The sequence below is a fragment of the Alligator sinensis genome, unplaced genomic scaffold (genome assembly GCF_000455745.1).
Source record: "Alligator sinensis unplaced genomic scaffold, ASM45574v1 scaffold22_1, whole genome shotgun sequence".
In the NCBI taxonomy this organism is placed as follows: Eukaryota; Metazoa; Chordata; order Crocodylia; family Alligatoridae; genus Alligator; species Alligator sinensis.
Genome location: NW_005843258.1, coordinates 72,640 through 82,979, shown reverse-complemented (window position 1 = coordinate 82,979; position 10,340 = coordinate 72,640). Strand labels below are relative to the sequence as shown.

Here is a 10,340-nt window from a genome sequence, read left to right as displayed (position 1 = left end):
CCTCAATAAGTCTCCTACACCAGTCACAAAGGAGAACTTTATTGGTTACAGAGGGTAGGGTTAGAATAGGGTACAGGGTAGAGCAATATCAGAGAAATCCCATAGAGCAAAGTCCTGTGGCTAGGGTAGCCTTTGATCTCGCATCTGAGTTACTGCAAGCTATATATCTAGTTAGATCTCAGTTAGCTTACTCACAAGTATCATCCAGAGGCAGTTGGAGAATCCCTCTGGAGGCAGGCAGTTCCTTGATCATGAGTTTTGAGAGAGAGAGCAAGTTTCAGATGGTACAGCTCTTCTTTGTTCCTGAGTATCCCTCATGGCTGCTTCCCCACTCCTCCTGGGCAGTCCTTAACATATATAGCCCTTGTGACCTAATTTACCTGGTCCGATGGAGGCCAGCACCTGTTGGCTGTCAGCCAACCAATTTGAAATACATCACTAGTTGCTGGGCAGACTCTAGCTCACCAGGAAGGAAGCCCCTCACCCAGGTATGTGATACTAGTCACGTAGGCAGAGAGAGAGCAGGTTTCCCCCCTCCCTCAGGAATGTATCCAGCTCAGGTTACCTAAAGAGATAGGGTAAGGATGTCTCTCTCTGCTGGGCCCATCCTTATCAAACTGTCACAGAGCAGAGACTTTGGGGAGAGACAAAGGTGGCATTCTGCCACAAGTGACACTGTGTGTAGTAAGGCATAGCAGGGTGAAAACTGTAGGGGAGGTGGCCCCTGCTGCGGCCACAAAGCCTGCCAGCTGTGGAGGAGATCAATACAGGGCTTCTTTGTTCTGGGGCCCTGCACCTCTAGCTGCTGACAGACAAAACTCGTATTATGGGCGTTTGTGAGACTGACTGTCTCTGTCTTGGGGGTAACTACTGCAGGCCTGACTGCTAAGCTACTGTGTTACCAGTTACCAATCAATCATGATTCACTCAGGGACCAGCTCAATACACAGTTGCTACCTAATGTAGCCAGTTAATTAGCAACAATTAACACCTACAAAACCCCGCACTAAGGAAAGGAAAGAATCAATACAGACAATCAACTGCCCCAAGACAGAAACAGTGAGTTGCACAAGCACCCATGTCACGAGTTTTGCCTGTCAGCAGCTAGGGGTGCAGGGCCCCAGAACCCCCCTGCACCTATCTGCTCAATAGCTGGAGGCATTGTGGCTGCAGCAGGGGCTACCATCCCTGCAGCTTTCATGCTGCTGCACCTTAACACACACAGTGTCACCCATGTCACAAATTTTGCTTGTCCACACCTTGAGATGCAGTTCCCCCCAAACCCCTGCACCTATCTCCACAACAACTGGCAGGCTTCGTGGCCTCACCAGGGGCCACCATCCCTGCAGTTTTCAGCCCACTGCTCCTTAACACACACAGGGTCATCTATGTCATGAGTTTTGCCTGTCAGCAGCTTGAGGTGCAGTTCCCCCCAAACCCCTGCACCGATCTTCTTAAAACTTGGCAGGCTTTGTGGCATCACCAGGAGCCACCACCCCTGCATTTTTTACCTCCCTGTGGTGTAACACATAGATGTGACATGAGTTTTGCTTTCAAGAATTTGGGATTCAGTTCCCCCCAAACCCCTGCACTGATCCTCTTGAAGCATAGCAAGGTTCATGCTCACATCAGTGGTTACCAGCTCTGCAATTTTCATCCAAATCAGACAAGAAACAACAAAGTTATAGATATTTGATTGATTCCCCATTATACCCTATGGCCGGATCTCCGAGGTGACTCCAAAGTTTCAGAGCCGCTTTGGCCGGATTGAAACGGGAACCCGGTTTGGAGCTCTGGATTGGGTCCCTGGCATCTGAAACAGCTGGATCTGAAGATGAATCGAATAGCTGCCTGCTTGCACAGGCCTAATCTTTATAAGGCTATCACGGGGTGGGGACATGTGGGTCCAGGGGTATGACTGGACCTGACAATAGGTCCTGACTAAGATGAAGGCCCTTTGGAGTGTGTATGCCTGCCTCTGTGATAGTGCCTATAGTTCTGGAGCCCTTGTGAGAAAAAGACCCTTTATCACGAGCGGCTCTGCAACATCTTCAGCCCTGATGCTGCAGTGGAGAGTGTCTTCACTATGGGCACCTCCTTGGGGCAACTTTGTACACCAGAGCAGGAGGAGCAGGGGCCAGCAAATGATGGGGAACTGGCCAGGAGTGTTGGGGAGGGGAGGGGTCCTTCTCCATATCACCGGGGAGAAGCAACCATCTGACCAGACCATCCACCCCTGAGCATGAGGATGAAGCTTGTAAAAAGTCTTTCCCCCCATTTTACATAGTTCCTTCGATTACATAAGTTCTTTTTAATTAAAAAATTGGTTCTTTATCTGGGAGGGTAATGTGTTGTGCTTGGAGGGAGAAAGGGTGGGAATAAAGAGTTTTCCCCCATAATTGTGGGAACAGTGGGGCTGCAGGGGAGGGCTGCAGAAAGAACAAAAATGCATCCAATTAGGGTCATGTCTGTGCCCTTTGCTGCAAGTTGTTCTGCCCTGGTGGTCCACAACAACCTGCAGGACAATGGAGTAGACCTCCTTCCTGTTGGTACTCCTAGCCTCTCTCAGGGGGGCACACCACAGTGATGTGGGTCCCATCAAGGCCACCCACACACTGGAGAAGCCCAGGGCACAGAAGCCAACCTCAACTGTGGGGATGGGGTTGTCTAGGCAGGTGACCTGGTGGCAAAGGACCTCCCAAATGGCCCTGAAGACGTTCCTAGTCACCTCCCCAGTGGTGGCCTTCCATACCACAAAGTGGTGGGCAACAGAGCACAGAATCTTGGGGGTGGCTAGCCTGATGAGGGTGATTCCCATGTGCTGCTCGAGGGTGTGGGCATGCTGCACGATGATGTTGTGGCACAGTATGTGGGATGTCTTCTGCTCGACCACATGTTGGAAGGTGGCTTGGGACAGGTGGAAGATCTCCCTCCACAGCTGGCTGTCCCAGGTGCTGAGGATGATGTGGTGCCACCACTCTGTGCTGGCTGAGTGGGCACAGAGGTGATGGTGCATAGTAATGAGGGCCAGCTATACTATAGCATGCCCCCTTCGATGAGCTTCATCAGGGCCTCATACTCCTGGCACAGATGCTGGGCATCATACTCTTCATCAGCTCCGGTCACAAGAAGTAGGTCCCAGAGAGGGCTTTAGCTGTTGTCCCCCAGCTCCAGGCTCTGGAATAAGCCCTGGAACTGGCATTGGAAGCAACTCTTGGGCTTGCTGTGCATGTGGCCCTTCTGTCAGTCCTGGAGGCAACACAGGTCATTCAGGCACCTGCAGAGCTCAGCATAGCATTCCAGAAAGGCCTGCAGCATGACGGAGGCAGCCTGAGGATTGGGTCTGGGGGAGCTACCGAGTGCTCCCAGAGTGCTGGGCAGGCAAGAAGGGGTGTCAGAGAGGCCACACAGAGGGTTCTGCAGAGCAGAGATATCTCTGTGTAGCAGGCAACAAAGGTGCTGCATTAACAGAGAGGTTCAGGCTGACAGCAGACTTTTGACTTCAGCAGCTGGCTGCAGCTGGTCTGAGATCTGCTTTTTAAGAGGCTGGGGGAGGAGGGGTTGGGCTTCCTTGATTGACAGAGTCAGGTCTGGGGTGGTCTGGCATCCCTGGCCACAGCCTGCAGTGACCCCAGCTGGTGGCTACTGTAGGGGAGGGCTCAGAAGATGACTGCCACCATGCCAAGGTGCTGCACATGTTTACGCTCCAATGTGGCTTAACTTAAATTGATTTAGTTAAGTCAAATTAGTTAAGTCATCTTATAAGTTGGCTTAAATATGTGTGTATGCTACTCTTTGAGTGCAGACAGAAGTAACAACTTTCTCCTGATCTGGCCACAGAAAGCAGTCCAGTCTATAGCCATGACTGTAAGTGCACAGCTGTAGACAGCTTCACAAATGGAGAATTGGGTGAAAATCTAAACTGTTATGAGTGTTCAAATGAAGAAGTTTCAAGACAAAGCATCTTCTGTGACTTGTATCTGTGCCATCACTGTTTTCAGAATTGGAGGGAGGAAAGGGAGAGGAGAAAATTGGGTCTGAGGTTTTTTCAGCCCCCACTGGAGGGTGTAACAGGTGTATTGGAGCCCCCTAATGTGGGGGGGGGGGGGCTCCAATTCAACCATCCCACCCTCCAGTGTCAGCTGAGGAACCCTGAAAACAAGCTCCCTCTTCTTTCTTTCCCCCCTCCCATTCTGAAAACTGACTGGGCTGGCAGGGAGGAAGGGTCATTGTTAGGGGAAATTAGCTGTAGGCCCCCAGCCAACAGCTAGATCCCCCTCCCCACTGGAAAAGACAGTGAACTTCTGTTTGGTCCAGGGGATGGTTGTAACTCAGAATGCTTCCTGCAAAGCATTCTTGGTTACAGCAAGGAGCTGCGCTTCTGCCTGTGCCCTTTAGTATTACATTATTTGTAAGATGTCAAGGACCCAATGGACCAAAAGGTAGAAACGCTGTCCAGAATTGCAGCTTGTAGCCCTTAACATAAGGAGGAAGTTCCTTCATGTAAGAGGAGAGAGGATTTTTTTTCTTAATTGAAATTATGATATCTGCCTCACATCTAACAGGTGTATTTCCTTTACCCACAGTGGGTCTAATTATTTAGTATTGTCTCCATCCATAACTGGGTTTAGTTTGCATGGCTTCTAAAATAGAAGTATTCATGTGAACTGGGCTTAGCAGGTGAGCTGCTCTCTGTAAGCCCCCTGCAGGTCTCTGCAGCTACCAAAATGAAAGTTTACGCATGTATATACTATTACATATTTTTTAAGCGGCTCTGTACAGTGCTTGATTTTTGTTTGGTCCCTTGGTCAGATACAAGACCTTGCCCATTTTCCTTACCAAAATCAAGTCAAGGTTTATCTTCCCCAGGTAGATCTGTATGTGTATAGATAATTGGATTTATAAACAAGTATCTCTATCCATATGGTCACCCAGCTGCTTTTGAAAAATCCCTAGGGAGACACCAATTAGTGATTGCACAAACATAAATTAAGGAGTAGTTGCAAAGGTGGTGGTCTCTGAATAGCTTACAAATTATGCTAAAACTAGTTACAGCAATTTATAAAGTGCCTTTCATTTTGATCAGTGCTGTTAGCACTTTTCAAAGCTAGGTTACTGTAAACATAATTAAGTGAGGGTATGCAATTTACAATAGAATAAAAAAAGATGGCTGTTAGGTATGGACAAGTAATAGGTACAAAGATCTAGGATGAGAGCCAGTAAACAATAAAATGCCAAAAACTCAGGTACCTTCTTCCCAGATTGAAATTTGGATCCCTAAGTATGCCATCCAAGCTCCCTATGCAGTGTATGAGAGAGCAGGTAACTCAGACTGATCATTCAAAAAATGAGTAGCACAATGAGTAGGGAGCTGCCCAGACCTAGGCAACAGGAAGTACTTACAACAGGGTGTTTCTGAAGTCCCACATCTCTGGATCTATGTCACCTGATTCATGGCAGCAGGAAGGCACCTCCCTCCCTTCAGTCCATAGTTCAAACCTCTCTGCTGAGGAGGAGCACTGGTATCCATGCCTTCCAAGAATAGTAACAGGCTCTCTTTTTACTGAAATGTGGAGAAGTGGAGGTAGTGCCTACCTTTTATATAACTGGTAAGTTTACTTGCCCACAGTGGGAGAACTCAGCCAAAAGTGTTTCTAATCTATGTCTCTCACTATTTATCCAACCTCTGCAACCATGAGAGCAGAGAAGAATGAAAGATGCATGAAACCAGAGGGAAAGCAAAAAGGAACATGACTCTGAAGGCTAGTAGTCAGGGCTATGTGGCAGGGCACTGTTTGTGCCTGCCACTTTAAGATCAGAGCCAAGCACCCAGCAGGTGCTTGATTGTGGCAGCCATTTTAGATCCCTGGCTGCCTATCTAAATAGATCAGTTCCCTGCTGGTAGCCCAGGTAGCAACATTGCCTAGCTGTGAGGTTTCTTGGAACATTCTGGAGGTAAGGGAGGAGCTGTAGGGGATGGTTAGGAGGCTCCTGGTCCTGGGCATAACTTAAAACTGCACCTGCTGGGAGTGGGTGGCCTGCGGGGGGCTCCCAGTTGTGCAGGAGCCCCCAAGAAATGCCAGGCTAGTTACCACCCTGGTGAAAGGTGGGTTGAGGTGCCTTAGCCCCAGCTCCCCAGCTGGGTGGGTCACCCACTAGTGGGGTCCAGAGGGCAGACCCCAGGAGATAGAGTGGGGCTAGAGACTCAGAGACCTGACAGAGAGAGTACCCTTGACTGGTCAATGCTGGGGCCAGGACCAGGCTGGTCAAAAGGGCCAGGGGCCCACTGCGAGGGATGCCCAGAGCTAGGAGGGCCTGAGGTTTCTGGCTGGCCTTGGAGGTGAGGCCAGGGCCTGTGTGGCCAAAGGTCCTGGGGGGACTACACCTGAGAGGGGAAAATAGTTTCAGGGAGCTAGATAGCTTGAATGAAGGTGGGGTAGGCTGCTGGAATGGAGGGATCTTAGAGAGGTTCTGACTGGAGAACTCTGGGAAGCAGTGTGGGGCTGGTGATTGTAAGAACTATGAATGCCGTCTGCAAGGCATGGGCTGCAGTGTAGGGAGGTACAGAGCCACAGATAACACCCCCTGTCATCAGGGCAAGAAATGGGCAGCTTCCTGCCTAATTAAGATCATTAATCAATTAAGAAAATGATTGGCAGAGGGGAAGGCGGGTGGTTGGCCCAGAACAGGTGGATGGGCCAAAGGTATAATCAGCCCTGAGAATGCCCCCTGTTACAGGCTGTCAGCAGGGAGAAGGGTATGAGGGGTTCTAGTCCCTGGTCTCAGGACTCTTTTGGTATGGTTTCATAGATTTCATGGACATTAGGGCTGGAAAGGACCTCGGAAGATCTTTGAGTCCAGCCCCTGCCCCAGGGTGTTACCAAATTTGCCCATCGCTTTGGGGTGTACTCACTTATTAGGGATACGTTTCTAGGGTCTTGGTAATTCTATCAATGTGCTGCTTGTGTTACTTGTGTTTCTATACAGAGCTGTATATCTCCCTTCTGCAAGTCCTCACCCCCAATGGAGCTATCTTGCAGGACTCAGTTTCAGTGGGGCTGGGTTCCTCCAGTCACCAAATCAGTCATACACACAAACACATACGGATTAATGTGACACACCTGACCTGGCCAGGTTGATCCGCATAGAGAGGCTGATACCCTCATATGCCATGAATCAGTTCATTAGGGTAACAATAAACTGCAGTCAGACACAAGTACGCAGGCACACAGAATACCTCTGAATCTGGCTGGGTGTCCACCTGACACCCTCATAGGCTAGCATTCAGTTCATTAGGGCATGTCTGAGCCAAATTGGATCAATCAGCCTGTACAAGCTGATTTCCCCCCCCCTTATGTGTTTCAAACTCAGTACGTCCCGATCTTTAGCCTCTTGATGAGCAGACCCCACAGTATTTCTGGGCTTCACAGGGATCTTTAGCTTAGGTAAAAAAAGTGTTGCTGCAGAGCAAGTGGGGAAAGAGAAGTAGAGAAGGAAAAATATACCCAGCTACTACCAGTTTGACTATAAAAGTTATTTATTGCTAAGTATATGAAATATATAATGGTACTAGTAGTGATAGACATGCAAAGGAAAACAAACACAAATAATTACAGTACTAGCCTGGTTTCACTAAGTATTTGGGGAAACTTAGCTCAAGCTTAACTAATACAGTTCAGGTTCAGAGATTTATGCCTAGAGAGAGAGAGAGAGAGTGTATGAGAGCTGGGGTCTCACCAGTCCAAGGCACTCGAGTTCCAATGCTGACAGGTAAAGTTCTTAGCACAATCCTTGAAGGGAGACGATCTGTTTCTTCCAGCTTCTCTAGAACAACAGAGGATGGTGTCAGAGAGATTTCTCCTCTTGAAGTGCACACACACACACACTTTGCTGCTTTTTTGTTGTTGTTGTTTTTGGGGGGGGTTGTTTTGTTTTGTTTTTTACAGATTTTTATACCCTCAGTTCAGCTTCTTCAAAGCATTCTTAATAGTGTAAATAATTGTCTTTTCTCTTGACAAGGGGTTATCTGGTTTGGAACATCTCAAGAAACTGATTAATAACAAGGAAAAAACATAAGGTTAAGGAGTAACCAGACACTTAGGAGCCAGCTTGAAATTCCTATGGATAGTAGATATACTGATGGGATATCTCATGGTTTCTTCAGAAACAATAGATAGCTTGCAGCATCAGGGTTTTGCATTTTTACCTGTTGTGAACAAGCCTCAGCTTAGCATGACTTTTCCAGATCTTACTATAGTCTTTTAATAGACTTAGGGCAATTACTGGAGTGTTCATAACCTTTTGCGGGGAGGACTTCCACCAGTCATCCTGGGAAAAGTATGACAACACTTGTGGTCAGGGCTCCAACGGGCTAAACGCTGTGATGAACCCTTTACCATTGTACAAATGTTGCCCATACCCCCTCTGACTCAGTCTCTTTGCCTCAGCATTCCCTAACCCAGCAACCGAGTTTTAATCAAGTTTTAAATAGGTCTCCCATAGTGGGACCGGGGAACGTATGGCCCAAGATGCCTATTAAACTTTTACTTCTGCTTAGAGGTGTGTGTGGGGGAGGAGGGGAAGGAGTCCTTTGTAAATCCAGATTAGAATTGTTCTGATAAATGCTGAGTTGGGTGTGTGTAAATGTGGGTTGATTGGCATTTGGAGCATAGATTCCCCATCATGCAGTGCTCCCCTGCTTATCTGATCCCAGAATTCACTGCAGTACTTGCTTTGGGCTTTCTGTTCTCCATCTCCCATGTAAATGAATGGTCATCTGATTCCATCTCAGATGCAAATAAGACCTAAGGCAGTTGCTCCCTTATCTGGGGGTCTTTAGGTATGTCGCCCACTGCATCTTCATCAGTTCTGTTTAGGTAGAGGTGGGGGATTCTTTGTGAGTCAGGCAGGCTGTGTCCTGTGCCAGGGTTCCCCAAGAACACGGACCTGAGATGTAACAAGGGGCAGGAAGTCAGCAGGGGCAACAGGATCCCAGCAAGATAAACATGAAAATGTTTCATAGTTGGTAGGGTCAGAAAGGACCTAAGCAGATCATCAAGTCTGACCCCCTGCCTTGGGCAGGAAAAGACGCTGGGGTAACATGACCTCAGCTAGGTGATTGTCCAGCCTCCTTTTGAAGACCGCTAGGGTAGGGGTGAGCACCACATCCCTTGGAAGTTGGTTCCAGCTCCTAGCTGCCCTGACTGTGAAGTAGTGTCTCCTGTCTAGCCTGAATCTACCCTCAGTGAACTTATGGCCGTTGTTCCTTGTTATTCCCAGTAGTGCTCGGGGGAACAGGGACTCTCCCATTGCTTGTTGGTCCCCCTTGCCAAGTTTATAGGTGATCACCAGATCCCCTCTCAGCCTTCTTTTGTGGAGGCTGAACAGGTTCAGGTCCCATTGCCTCTCCTCATAGGGCCTACCCTGCTGCCCCCTGATCATGCGAGTGGCCCTTGTCTGGACCCTCTCAATGCTGGCCACATCCCTCCTGAAGTGCAGTACCCAGAACTGGATGCAGTACTCCAACTGCGGCCTGACCAGTGTCGCATAGAGGGGGAGGATCACTTCTTTAGAGCTGCTCATGATGCATCTGTGGATGCATGACAAGGTGCGGTTAGCCTTCCTGACTGCGACCCCACATTGGCGGCCCATGTTCATCTTGGAATCGATAGCGACTCCAAGATCCTTTTCTACCTCTGTGCTGGCAAGAAGGGAGTTCCTCAGCCTGTAGGTATGCTGCTGGCTCTTCCTCCCCAGGTGCAACAACTTGCACTTGTCCGTATTGAAACCCATCCTATTCTCATCCACCCACCTCTGTAACCTGTCCAGATCTAGTTGTAGCCTGTCCCTCTCTTCTAGCATGCTCACTTCTGCCCACATCTTAGTGTCATCTGCAAACTTGAACAAGGTGCTTTTCATCCCCTCGTCCAAGTTGTTCAATATCCTCATCGGCAGTGCAGGCCCAAGGACCAAGCCCTGAGGAACCCCACTACCCACATCCCTCCAGGTCAAAAATGACCCGTCCACCACCACTCTCTGGGTGTGGCCGTCCAGCCAATGTGTGACCCATCTGACTGTGTAGACATCAACACCATAGCAGCCTAATTTTTTAATGAGGATGGGGTGAGAGACGGTGTCGAAGGCCTTCCTAAAGTTCAGAAAGATTATGTCTACCACGACACCTGCATCCAAGGATTTTGTGACCTGGTCATAGAAGGCCACCAGGTTGGTCTGACAGGACCTGCCTCTAATGAACCCATCTTGATTTCCCCTAAGCATAATCTCCCCTGCTAGCCCCTTGCAGATGTGCTCCTGGATAATTTTCTCATGGAGCTTCCCCG

General features: G+C 48.9%; 1 long non-coding RNA gene across 2 annotated transcripts in view; it reads left to right on the top strand.

Moving 5' to 3' along the window:
• Nucleotides 1–5,897: 5,897 nt before the first annotated feature.
• Nucleotides 5,898–10,340, top strand: part of LOC102373781 — a 12,473-nt gene continuing 8,030 nt past the window's right edge. For both annotated transcript variants that reach the window (XR_001359146.2, XR_001359145.2), the window contains exon 1: nucleotides 5,898–5,955. This is a non-coding gene — a long non-coding RNA (uncharacterized LOC102373781). The remainder of the gene's footprint in view (nucleotides 5,956–10,340) is intronic.